Genomic DNA, 14789 nt, shown 5'->3' with positions numbered 1-14789 from the left:
TGTCTCTCAGTCTCGAAAAGTGTGAATTCTTGATTACTACAGGGACTATGCTAGGTCATTCAATATCTCAGCAAGGACTGCAAGTAGAGCCAAACAAAATAGCTATCATCCAAAGGGTCCCACCTCCTCAAAAGTAGAGAGATGTAAGAAATTTCCTAGCATTAGATGGATATTATCGAAGGTTCATAAAAGACTTTAGCAAGTTGGCTTCTCCTTTATCTAGGTTTTTGGCCACAGACTCTGAGTTTATATGTTCAAAAAGATGTCAAGAGGCCTTGGACATCCTGAAGAACAAGTTAACCACTGCACCAATTCTCCGAGGCCCAAATTGGGCCCTTCCTTTTCATATTCATGTTGATGCCTCACACAAAGCTATAGGAGCAGCCCTAGGTCAGATAGATAAAAAATTTCCTTATGCCATTTATTTTACCAGTAAGAATCTCTCAAAGGTCGAACTGAACTACAAAATGACTAAAAAGGAGCTCCTGGTTGTTGCGCATTCATTGAACAAATTTAGGCATTATATTACAAGCTATCAAACATTTGTCCATATTGACCATGCTGTAATCAAATATTTAATCAATAAACCCGATGTTAATACTCATATTATAAGATGGTTACTTTTATTACAGCAATTTGATCTAACTATTGATTATAAGCCTGGAAAGGAAAATTTTGTTGCATAATTTTTATCCAGATTAACTTTTCCTGTAGGTGAGGAGGGAATGGTTGATTACTAGTTACTAGATGAGCACTTGTTCTCCATTTCAGTTCTCTCTCCATGGTTTGCTAACATAGAAAACAATTTGGTATCTACACATTTCCCACCGAGCTTGTCCTCCAAAGAGAAAAGAAAGATTATAAGGAAGAGTGCCCCCTTCACATGAATTGGGGGAAATCTCTTCAAACTTGGCCCAGATCAAATCTTAAGAAAGTGTGTCAGGGAGGAGGAAGTATTTGATATCCTTCTGACCTGTCATAATGGGCCTTGTGGAGATCACTTTGCAGCAAAGAGCACAACATTCAAAATGTTACAAGCAGGCTATTATTGGCCCACTCTTCATTAGGATGTGAAAAGATATACCAGTCAATGTGATCGATGCTAAAGGATGGGGAAGCCTACTCCAAGGGATGAAATGCCTCTGCAGCCTCAAGTGAATTTCAAGCCATTTGACAAGTGGGGCATGGATTTCATTGGACCTATTGACCCTCCTTCCAAGAAAAAACAGTACATCATTGTGTGCACTAATTATATCACTAAGTGGGCTGAAACCAAGGAAAATAAGGTAGCAACAGAGGAGAAGGTGACTGAGTTCTTAAGGTAGAATGTATTTTACAAATTTGGGTACCCTAGAGAGTTGGTCACTCATCAAGGCAACCATTTTACCTCCAACATGATTGAAGACTTACTCAACTAAAGATAAAGCATAGAACATCCACTCTCTATCACCCACAAGCTAATGGGCAAGTGGAGGTGACCAACAGAGTGCTGGAGGGAATCTTGACCAAAGTGGTTAACAACAAGAAATATTGGGCAGATATACTAGTTGAGGCCACCTGGGCTTATAATACGACTTGGAAGACCACTGCTAGATTCACACTATATGAGCTGGTCTATGGGAAAAAGGCCTTGGTGTCCATTGAGTTTGAGTATAACACATTAAGGATGGCAGCCCAACTAGATCTAGATCTCAGCAGTGCACAAAAAGAGAGATTACTCCAGTTGAATGGTTTAGATGAGTTCATAATGGAGGCTCTCCTACATACAGAGGTAACCCAACTTCAGAGGAAGATCTAGCATGATAATAACATCAAGGATAACCAATTTCAAGAAGGTGATTGGGCTTTGTTATATCATTCCAGATATAAAGACTTTAAGGGCAAGTTAAGAAACAATGTGGCTAGGGCCTTATGTTATAGAAAGATGTCATGATAATGGTTCATTGCAGATCATAACCATAGATGAAGAGGCCATTCCTTTACTTGTTGATGGGCATAGAATGAAAGTTTACAAGAGGCCATTGTGAAAGAAAGATTTCATTGATGGTATCAATAAAACAGTGATAGTGATGGAGCAATTTTCAGCTCCTACCTCATCAAATCACTAAGGAAAAAAAAAATAAGGACTCAGGTGAAAACCTCCATGAGGCGCCTGAGTCCCACTAGTGGGTTGAAAACCTCTTGGGGTGGCACAATGGTGTCAAAAAGAACAAAAAAGAAAAAAAAGGGAAATAAAAAGATCCCTGGGTGAAAACCTCTCTTGAGGCACCCAGGGCAAACAGCTATAATGAAAACCTCTTAGAGGCAAACTAGTTGTCTTAAAAAAATATAAAAAACAAATAAATAGATAAAAATAAAAATAAAAGAGAAAAGTCATGAAAAAAATTTGTTTGCACGACAGTAGGAGGACGATCAAAGAACAAAAGAGAGTAAAAAAGGGACATATTTCACTCACACTTTTATTTTTCCACCCATAATCATTCATCACTCCACCATTTCTTTCATTTTTTTCACTCCTTTGCTTCAGTTTACAAGGGGACTATGCTTTCTACAGGATCCCCTGTAAACCTACACGATCCCCTGAAAACCTACAGGATGATCTTGTAGGAATTACAGTGGCTCGGGAATCCTACATGAAGTGACCCTAGGGAGAGAAAATGACCTGCCATGTCAAAAATAAAATAACATCCCAGCATCACCATTTCATTACTATACCTCTCTCCACCTTGATCACCCCTGCATTCATCATAAAAAAATCAATTTCCAAAAAAAATATTCATAGTCCTAAAGGGAAAACACAGAGAAAAAATGAAACAAGAGGGCAGAAAGGGACAACACCTAAGTGTATTCCTCATTATTCACACTCCTATACCTCCTCTGTATCCATGTCATCATCCTCAAAATCCCAGCATAGTGTATTATTAGAAGTTCTGAGGGAGAAGCAACTATAAGACATCCTGTAGGAAATCCTATAGCAGCCTATCCCACAGAATAAAAATCATGAGTAGCAGCAAGCTTCCAACATGAAGATCAAAGGGCAGAAGGAGCTCCAGATTAGTGGCAGCACCATCATCTTCAACACTAGGTACCTGCACATCAAAGGAATCATCAGAGAGCAATAGAAAAGGAAGGAAAAATAACATGTAGCCAACACACAACAAGCACCTCATGTCTTCAACACACTGCAGCAAGGTATTAGCACCATAGATAAGTATCTCGCATCACTCTCTCATTTGCATTATGTAGTCAAAAAAATGTAAAGGTTGTGATCAAGTTGGTTTATAAGTGAAAGTAGGCCATTTAACTTGGCCACCTTTGTTTAGTCGATAAAGACAAAACAGTTGGTCCTCCCACATGTGGCAGCAATCAAGTTAAAAAAAAGAGAGGAGAAGGACAAAATCAGTTAATTCTATGGAGGCATGAACTGGGAGTTGATTACGAGGAGAGGGGAATGATGAGGTGGTAGTGGGGACCAAAGGTCCAAAAAGGGAAAACGTACCTTAGCTGCCAGCACACCACCTCACCCAACTCGACCATAAGAGGAAATAATCGTTGATCCCCATGCGCTCATGCATTCATTTCCTCGAGGCTCACTCGAGCAAAGTCACTTTCATACCCAGGAAACCTATAAAAGAGGAAAATTCCATCTTTCTCCTGCGCAGGACTTCCTACAGGATTACATAGGAAATCCTACAGGATTGCACAGGTATCCTATAGGATACAGACATATAGTCTATAGAATTGGCCGAGAGGAGTTTTAGGGGGGAAAACATGGGGGTTGGCTACAAAAAACACTATAAGGAGGTAGGCTCTATAGTTACTTCCCTTTTTCAAAGTGAATTGAACATAAAATCACCTAGTATTGACTGACTTTGGTAGTTGTGTAAGGGAATTGTCTCCACAGTTCTTTCAGTTATTTACTTCTGCATTCAAAAATTGTATCAACCATCTTAGCTCCTCAAAATTCAACAACCAAAATGATAGGGGGGTTTAATAGAAGGGATCCCATTAACACTGTGAGAATCCACCAACACCCTAAGGTGTTAGAAATCTTCACAAGGCATAACTGGATGGGGTATTTTGAAAAATTAAGAGGGTATGATGATGAAGTGGCCCAAGATTTTGTTCTCCCCATCATTCCACTAACCAAAGTCTATGCCACTATTGTGGTAAGAGGCCTCTCCATAGAGCTCACCCCTGAACTCATAAGAAGAGTTACCACACTTCCCCTAGGAGTGCCTTGGAGAATGGAAGACAAGGGAGATAGAGAGACTACTAAGAAGAAATTATTTTTAGAGAGTGAGGAGCCCATTGAGGACAAGAATGGAGTATGGAGAACAACCCTACCATATCCCTAGAATGAGGTGAGCTACCACCTTATCAAATACATATCATGTGAGGGTAGGTATAGTGTGGTTTATGGATATCACTTTAGGCTTCTTGAAGAATTGAGGTTTGGAGAAGAAACACCTCCTCGCCACAGGATCAACATACCATACTTCCTTCTACAATCACTGATCTACATAAGCATAAAGGTGCAGGAGGGAATCCCCTAGCAGTTAGCTCACCATGGATTAATTAGAATCATTATAGAAGATTCCCTTCATAACCTCGTAATTCCTATCCAATGGTCAATTTTCAGAGACATGCAGATAGAGGAGGATATCAAAGCCCTCACAGATGATGTTAGTCCTATTGTTAGTGAGAAGGATGAAGATGAAATAGATGAGGAAGAAGAATAGAAAGAGGATGATGAAGAAACAGAAGAACATGAAAAAGAGGAAACTGATAATCAAGATGACGATCTACAAGGAGAAGGAGAAGGGAAAGACATAGGAGAAAAGGGAAATGGGAAAGAGGGGGAAGAAGACAAGGAGGAGCCACCTAGGTTGTCTCCATAACCCATAGAGAGAGAATTAGTAGCTTCCCTCACTGCTCTTAGCACCCCTATCAAACAAAAAGGAAAAAGACATAGGCAGACCCCCTTATATTTCATAACAAGGAAAAGCACAAGGATAAGGCAGGGGAAACCCCAAACTCCAAAATTCCCATTTTAATTGAGGACTCACCTAAATAGCAGGAGAAAATGCCTCCTCCTATGAAAACTCAAGAAAGACGATCCTCAACACAAACCTCCCCTAAGTCTCCTATCACCTATGTGAGAAGGCCTGTAACTAGATCCACCTCATCCAAAGGAAAATAAATCCTACAGGATACACATCAGGACCTACAGGAAGTAGAAGCAGTCCTACAGAAGACTCTGCTAAACCTACAAGAGACTCTGCTAAACCTACAGGAGACTCAAAAATTGGATAAGGATGGAAACCTATAGAAAGAAACTAAAGAATAGGACCCAGAGCTAATGGAACCTAGCCCCCAACCTAACCTTGACTCCTACTACAAATTTATTGAAGGGGCCAGGGTCATTCCACAAAAATTTGATATTCCATTATTCTTTGAGCTTGAGAAGGAGAGAGCCAAAACTCATAGATGGATGCATATTGCCAAGTTCAAGGGGGTGGAGGACATTGGTCACATGGAGGAGAAGCTCAAGGAGATGGGCAGAGAACTAATTAGCTTGAGAGATAGAGAGGCCATAATGAAAAATTAGTTAGATATAGAAAATGGATGGTTGAAAGGGCAGCTAGAAGAAAGAGAGAGTCAATTGGCATCCATGTCCAATCTCTCTTTGGAAGAAATTCAATGTGGGATGCTAGCTAAATCATATGCCCTATACATTAAGGAACAGTGGTTGTAGTTCCAAATCAAGACCCTAACATAGAGAGGCACTATGCCATTTCAGGTTTATAGACAGTTCATTGATATTTGTGATCAAAGTACATTGGAAGATAGGGCCAAGATGTTTGAGTTTTATTTGCATAACATGGCCTTAATAAACATGAATGTATGGGACCCTAATGCCAAGCTAGGAGGTTTACAGTTGATGGCTTTGGCATCATGGATGAACCATGAGGAAGCAAGGGCTGCAGAAATGAAGAAGATATTAGCAAGAGAACAAATAGAGCCTCTTATTATCAGAGATGAGTAGTCCAATCCAATGGCCCTCATCAGTACACATCATTTAATTGCAAATGATCCTCAGCTTGCACCCAGGTATCTTGTTGCCTAAGAGCAAGAAATTACACATTTTGAAGACATTTTTAGGTTGTTACGGGATGACGACATGCAAGATTTCCTAAGGAGATGGAACACATTGCCATACAGTTTAAATATAAGAGAATACCACTCTCCTCAAAGAATGAGAGAAGCACTGAACAGGACACCCATTTATAAGAAATCTATTCAAAGGATCAAAGTTAATTGGATTGGCTTGAGACTTAGTCACCCACTACTCTTAGGGATGCTAGAAGGAAGGAAGGAATAAGAAGAAAGGAGGCAGTGGGAGGAGGTAGAAAAGAAGGCAAGTTTCTATGCACAAGAAGAGGAAACCATAGCAGAGGCATGGGATGTCAGGGAGGCCACTAGATCTATGAAAGACATGGATATTGATTGAGTTGCTCAGAGAATGAGAAACACTTTCAGTAAGGGGGTGATGTTGAGCCTCATCATTAGATAATTATATGGGCCTTAATTCACCTCCTAGCTTAGTCAAACCAACTCTTCTCACAACTTATTATATGTTTCGATTATATTTTGTTTAATGAGATCAGTTAAAGTGAGATATTATGCCTAGTGAACTAATATGCATTGAATGCAGGTTTGGAAGAGAAAATCAAGGAATTTTGGAAAGACTAGGGTTTGAAACTTGAATGGGACAAGGGAGAGAGATTGTAGGAGGTAAATCCTCCTCATTTACTCCTCCCCCATTCAAATATTCCTCCATTAATCCCACCAGCTCGGAGTGCGAGTAGCCAAGTCATGAAGATCATAAGGTAGTCGAGCAAGTGATAGACAAAGAGTTAGTTCATCTTGATTTTGGGAGCCAAGCCTCCCTAAATTTAAGGAATTCTTTGGGGACTTCAGTTGTAATTAGAGACGCCTAGAGCCTCATTAGGATTCAAATTTTTGTTGTAAAAACTCTAGTTATTTTCGAGCTCGAGACTTGTGGAAAAGTTTGATGTAATTTTCTGGTTTGGTAATAAGCATGAGTTTTTTCTTGATCCAGCACTGAGTTAAGTCAGAGGGCTGAAGCTCTTGGGTTAGAGCCCAACCCTAGTAGCAAAGGCTCCTCTTCTTGCATCTGTATGCTTAGCTTAGTTTCATACATTCATGGTTAAACTGTCTTTAGAAGTATTTCATTGCAAGTAGTGTATATTTGATTAATTGTTTATTAGTTTGCTTCCATTTGTACCTTACTTCAGTAGCAGGTTAGAAGGGATAAAATAAGCACCACAAAGCTATCAGTAGGTGTCCTGTCTCACTTCTCCCTTCTGGGATCATGATTTGAGGAAAAGACCCTTATGCAGCCCCAAAAAGATAGATTTCCATTTGTTTCATAAGATTTAGAGTTTGTTGTACTTTAACCAGCATTTGATCATTTCTGAAAGTGTAGGATTTCATTAACATCTCTTCTATCTTCATTCTTGTAGTAGATCTCATCCATGATTCCATTTTATTAAGCAATTTCTTCATGCATAAGGTAGACAGTTAGTTCATTAAATTATGCTTTTCTATCTCATGAGAATTTTTCTTGTTTACATGACTTTTGGAAATTACACATGTTTGATGCAAAGCAGGTTCTTCAGAAGTAGAAAGAGATCTCATAGCAAGCAACCACCTCCCAACTTCATCCACCCATAGGCATTCCTTGTTTTCATCAAGACCTTCACCAATTTCATCATTTTACATAGAAATTCCCCCACGCATGTTGAGTGAATCCAACCATCTCCTAAACTTGGTTTTGGGTTCTGAGTGATCCTATGCCTTTTCTCACTCCATTCCACCCATCAACCACCTTCCCTAAGCCTTCCATCACCTCCAACACCCATTGTTTTTCTCTCAAATATATCCTATAGAAATACAGGGAATCTTGTAGGTTTCTAGTACATCCTGTAGTGGCCTGTTTTGAGGCCAAATTGAGGGAAAACCTCTAGGAAGCCACCCAAGGTCACCCAAGGGTCTCCCAAACCTTCCAACCATATCCTAAACCTTCCAGCCATCCATCAGCATTCCTAAGCCACCTACCACATCACCAAAAGAGATTAGCTTGCACACTTGATTTTTCATGAAAAGCTTAAAAAGACAAAATAGATTTATTACAGCCCTTTACATGCATAACAATGATGTTTGATGTTTTTGACTTCCATGATTAGGACAATAGAATTTTTTTCATGTTAATTTAGCATTATTGCAAAGCATAGCTCTTAGCAGTTAAGTAGGAAATGATGTGCCTTAGTATTGAATTTCAATATTTTTCATTATTACAGTAGATCATCCCTCTCTTAGAGTAGATTTCTATTTCTTTCATCAAGGAACCAAGCTTCTTCTGAATACATGGAAGTCTGGCTTTAAAATCCTATTGGTCTCTCGCTAGCTAAACAGTGACAAAAGGCAGAACCATCACTTTTACTTGTGTATACAACACTGTCACCTCCAAGTTTGTATGAAGCCCAGGTTGATAAAGTGAAGTTGGTAGCCCAAAAGTTGCAGCATTCTTGGTGCAATATTAGTGCTCATCATACATTTCACTTTTCCATTGTCACAATATTGATAGCCCACAACTAGGATACATGTACGGGTGGCCTACTACCCCTATGATGAAAGCAAACGGGATGCATTCATTAGTCACCTTCTCCAAGGTTTCACTCTTTGATCGATACGTTTCACTTTTCCATTTCCATAGGAGGTGTTGATACTTTTCACTTCCAATATGTGGAACCAGTATTTGGCAGGAGAATCCCACTAGGCAAGAAGAGTTTCAGAATTTTTCACTTCGAAAGTGCCCATATTAAGGCTAATTTCCATCCATATTGCAAGTTAGAGTGGTACCTTCTCTTATTAGGTGAAAATCTTGGTAAGGAAAAAATGATCTCCTATACCTCAACTATCTCTCTATGAATAAGGCCTATGTCAATGCTATTGGGTGGTCTACCTATCTTCCCTAGGTCCTATAACCTTTACCTATCTCTAGCTATACCTCAGGTGGATAGTTATGACAACTTCTGAGAATTTGAATTTGATGGTTTGATTTGGATCAACCTCCATTTTATGGGTTCCGGTGGCATCATCCACACATCCCATAGGTGTACCAGGGAAAGTTTTTATTCTTCATGTCCAATGGGGCTTACTCCTTACAGTGATCCAACCAATGGTAATAACCAATGGAGCTAATCTTACATAGAGGTAATATTCCATACATAGTTTGACTACTTGAGGCGCGACCAAACTCACACACACACACACACATATATATATATATATATCTATGTGTGTGTGTTCAACTTTTCATTTGAGTTGGTTGGAAATTCCAACAATATATCTACATTATTAGCTTGATAGACATAGGTATGATCTAAGTTATATAGGTGATAAGTTCTATATGTGATTATTCAAATAAGAAAAGAAATCAACTAACTATATCAATTCAATATACATATGATACCACATATCTACATTGAACTAAAATATCACATAGAGACGTCCTTTCCCTCCTTATGTATTTAGAGCCCTACATCCTTGCCATAGCAAGTACAACATTCTCACCTTCCTCCCTCGTTCGATATGTGCATCGATACATCCTCTCCCTCCTTATGTCTTTCGAGTCCTACGTGCTTGTAGTTTATGCACCACCTTCTGTTATTATTAGAATGAATAAATTCAATCTGAAATATTCCCTAGTATTGATAGGTTTAAGCGTAGCAGAGTGAAGTAAGATATTTGTTGGTATTCCACTAGGGGAATCATCCCCACATATACAACAAAACTAGCGTAGAGCTATAGGTTGTTTCCTCTCCTTTGAAAGGATAATAACTAGTTGGAAAATCTAACCTAAATATATTGCTTCCATTGCAGCCAGGCCTACTACAACCTATTGTTACTATACGATATCACCATGGAGGCATTTACCTTTCCCTTCGGACCAGACATACACTCCTCTTAGTGATAGTGTCATAATAATAGTGAAAGAGAATCCTCTCACCATATTTCCCATATCTACGTGAGGATCATCACATCGATGTGCCCTTGCCAACATAGAATTTGGAATATCTATATGTCCTAACCTTTTCACTGGCCTTTCCTTTCTAAATAGGATATAGCATACCTATGTTGAGATTTCCTACTATTTGAGGAGGTAACTATTGGAAATAATGCTGAGAGGGGGGGTGAATCAGTATTATCAAGTCACTTATTTTCTTTTTCAAACCCAGATCATATACGCTACTTCAGTTAGATAAAACCGCGTATATACACAACTACAGAGAAGGAAACCCGCGTATGCAATGCAGAATTATAATTTAATTTATCTTACTAATGTTAGTCATTAATCTGTGTATTAGGATCAAATGAACAATAACCAGAAATAGTAAAACATATATGAAGACAAGCACACACACAAGAACACAAGATATAAGGTGGAAACCCAATGTGGGTGAAAACCACCTGCTGAAATTCGTCTCTATCTTCTTTTAATTAGAAACTTCTTTTTAAAATGTACTGGTGCAGTCCTTTACCAGTACGCAGGCTACAACCTGCAGAGAGCTACAACCCTCTCTCGTTCTCCAGCTTCTCCTGGAAGGGAGCTACAACCCCCTTAGCTCTTGCACTAGCCAAGATACTAGTACGTAGGTGATGGCCTACAGAAGGCTACAACCTTCTCTTTCTTCCAAGGACCACATTTCATAAATTTTCAGACTGGATCCATGAACATCAATCAATCATCAAGAATTTCTGCATCAAACAATCTCCTTTTCACCAATTAGAACTGAATCAAGTAGATACTTCTCTGACAGTTGTACCCAAAACACAGTAACAGTAACCATACACCAAATTCTGAACCCAGAACACTGCAGCAATAAACAGAAGCAGCTAGAACATAAATCAAGAGATGTACGCTACTTCACTGTTCATAAATTTGTGTGTATACGCTTCTGTGTCAAAGCCAACCTGCGTATACGCTTCTTTCCCTTACCAAAACAGCGTGTATACGCGCCCTCGCTTCATTGAACCTGCATATAGATCTATAAAGGATAATTAATTCTTTTCAAACATTCAGACATTAGTTAACCCAGATTACCAGCTCTATAGATCAATCATGCGCCACATATAACAGATCAAAATAATACAAAGATACTATCATTCAAGCCTAAAGATTATGACCCATCAATAGATCTTATCCTTCTCTTTGCGCTAAGGTTCCTCCTTCATTCAGAATCAGATTTGCACCATAACCCCAATCACCAATATTTTAGATCTAGCACTTATTAGATATTCAATTAATTTGGATGATCCTTTGCCAAATGCTCTCCTTCCTCTTTTATAGTCTTAGGCCTTTCACAATACCATGGTCCAAAACCATAATAAAACAATACCATGGACCCAATACTTGGGATCAACACTTCTGATGAGATACCATGGTCCAAAACCATAGGTTCAAATACCAAGGACTAACTACCATGGGCCAAAAGTAAATTCTCCAACATATACGCGCTTTTCCTTGCGTGAAAGTTCGTGTATACGCATACGCGCCTTTGTAACGTCTAACCCACGTGTATACGTGCCTTCATCTAGGTGAACCTGTGTATATGTCTTTTCCTTCATTCTAAAAGCCTGAACTGAGATTTGTCACCAGAGAGAGTTGCCATCAAGGACAACACCTATGCCATAGCTCCAAACCTGTGCCATAATGCCAACAATCTCCCCCTTTGGACTTCATGGCAACCCAAAGATCCTCAAAGTCATTCTCCCCTTTTTCATCAAGGGCAAAGGGTTGTGCTCCCCCTGAGTACATGCTGAAATCTCTGCCCTGCTGTGCTGACCATGCTCCCCCTGACTGTAGGCAAGATTTGCAAAAAGATATTCTTCAAGAAGAACCATGACTTATACATCATAAAAGACCTTCCTATCACCAAAAGACTCAATACCTACATCCATCACCCAACCAAGTGGGGATCATCCACCCAACCAAGTGGGGATACAATAGAAATTTACATATGACAACCAAGTACATTACATCTTCATCCCAGGCATAGTGGAGAACCACAATAGGCCGTTACATGACCTTGACACCATACAAGAGATACATGACATAGAGACAAAATATCTAGAGAAAGACTTATGAAAGTCACCAATAACTGATATCAGCAACATCTGTCAATCACCATTCAGATCAGCAACCAAGATTTCCTTTTGTTCTTCTTCTGCATTTGTTCCACCTAAAACCAACAACAGCTGTGAACTAGAACCAAAAGCTTCTAAGATAATGCCAACAATGCATCATTAGAAGTTTATCTGCTCCCCCTGAACCTGTGCCAGATGGACTCTGTCAGACCCATATCAGAATATCTTCAACCAGAGCCTGTGCCTACAGATATCCATCAAACCTCCATATACGCGACTGTCTCTGCACAAATCGGCGTATGTACACAGATCCTCCTTAGGCAACTCGCGTACACCCATTTTTCTCTGAAACAGACAAAATTTAACAGCAAGATGATGCATCAACTAATCCCAGCTTATGTCTGAGGTATTCAAAAGTTTCCCTGGGCAGTGGTTTGGTGAGTATATCAGCAACTTGTTCCTTAGAGGGAACATACTCCAATTTGACCTTTTGTTCCAACACTTGTTCCCAGAGAAAATGATACTTGATCGGTATGTGCTTGGTCTTTGAATGCATGACTGGGTTCTTTGAAATGCTAATTGCACTTGTATTATCACATAAGATGGAGATAGGTGGTGTACAAGTGATCTGAAAATCCTGCAAGGTTTGCATCATCCAAAGGAGTTGAGTGCAGCAAGATGTAGCATCCACATATTCCGCTTCAGCTGTAGATAAATCAATCGAACTTTGTTTCTTGCTGAACCAAGATACTAATCTAGAACCCATGAAGAATGCACCACCACTAGTGCTTTTCCTGTCATCCACGCTTCTGGCCCAATCTGCATCTGTATAAGCATGAAGAGTGAGATATGAATCTCTAAGATACCATAAGCCATAGTTTTGAGTTCCTTGAAGATACTTGAAAATTCTCTTTACTGCCTGAAGATGGGTTTCCTTAGGATTCGCCTGAAATCTTCCCACTGCATGCATGATGTTTGGTCGGGTACCTGTCAAATAAAGAAGACTTCCAATCATGGATCTATAGGTTGGTTGATGCACTGCTGCTAATTCATCATTTGCACTGAGGCTGCATCCTGTAACCATGGGGGTACATACTGGTTTTGCATCTTCCATGCCATATTTCTTCAAAATCTGCTTGAGATACTTGGTTTGAGACAAAAAGATACCGCCTTCATTTTGTTAGATTTTCAATCCAAGAAACTATGTCAGTTCTCAAAGCAAAGACATTTCAAATTCTTTCTGCATCACCAAGGCAAAGCTTTGGCTCATAGCTTCTTCATTGCTGCCAAAGATAATATCATCTACATACACAACAAGTATTAGCAATTTGTCATTTTCAATTTTTATATAAAGATTGCTATCTGTTGATCCTTTTGAAAAACCTTGTTGATGAAGATATTTGTCCAAACATTAGTACCAAGCCCTTGGAGCTTGTTTAAGACCATAGAGAGCCTTTTTTAGTCTACAAACAAGATTTGGATCATCCCCAAAAATGAAACCATTTGGTTGCTCAATGTACACTTCTTCTTCGAAGTCTCCATTCAGAAAGGCTGATTTCACGTCCATTTGAAATACTTTGAACTTCTGAAAGCTAGAGAGAGCAAGGAACATTCTGATGGCCTCAAGTCTAGCAACAGGAGCAAAAGTTTCTTCAAAGTCTATTCCTTCTTGTTGAGCATACCCTTTATAGACAAGTCTGGCCTTATTTCTAATCACTTCCCCATTTTCATTCAACTTATTTTTGAAGATCCATTTTGTCCCTATGACATTCTTATCTTTTGGTCTAGGAACCAACTCCCAAGTGTTATTCTTTTCGATCTGCTCAAGTTCTTCATCCATTGCCTTGACCCAGCATTCATCTTTGCATGCCTCTTTTACATTTTGCGGTTCAGTGGAGGAGAGCAATGCCAAATAGCTTGAGGCTTCTGCAATTGTTCTTCTTGTTTGTATACCTGCCTCTTTCTGCCCCAAAATTTGAGATTCTGGATGATTCTTCTGAACGTACCTGGATGGAGTCTTCTCTTCTACCCTTATATGTTCCTCTGGTGCCTCTTGAGGTTCTTCTTCTTCTTCATCAGTCTGATTTGAATGATGTTCTTCATCTTCTTCGATATTTTCATAATTTACTTGCCTAGGAATGTTTCCTTCTTCATCAACCACTACATCAATGTTGTCAACAATTCTTCCAAGTCTTTTATTGTAACACTTATATGCTTTGTTGTGGGGAGAATAACCAAGGAGAATGCCTTCATCTGCTCTAGGTTCAAACTTGACAAGATGTTCATCATTATTCTTAAGATAGCATTTGCTTCCAAAAATTTTGAAATGTTTTACCGAAGGAGTCTCACCATGCTAGAGCTCATGAGGAGTTTGAGTGCTATTCACCCAGACATTTGTTTTGTTGAGAATAAAAACCGCAGCAAATGCAGCTTCACCCCAAAAGGTTGCGGGAGTTCCAGACTCATCAAGCATAGCACGAGCCATTTGTTGAACCGTTCTATTCATCCTTTCCACTACTCCATTTTGCTGAGGAGTCCTAGCTATAGAGAAT

Source organism: Pinus tabuliformis, chromosome Q, assembly GCF_031772625.1.
Source record: "Pinus tabuliformis cultivar Carrire ecotype Pingquan chromosome Q, CPIR1, whole genome shotgun sequence".
NCBI classification, from domain to species: domain Eukaryota; kingdom Viridiplantae; phylum Streptophyta; class Pinopsida; order Pinales; family Pinaceae; genus Pinus; species Pinus tabuliformis.
The sequence above is the reverse complement of the archived record's forward strand: the minus strand, read 5'-3'. Positions refer to the sequence as shown.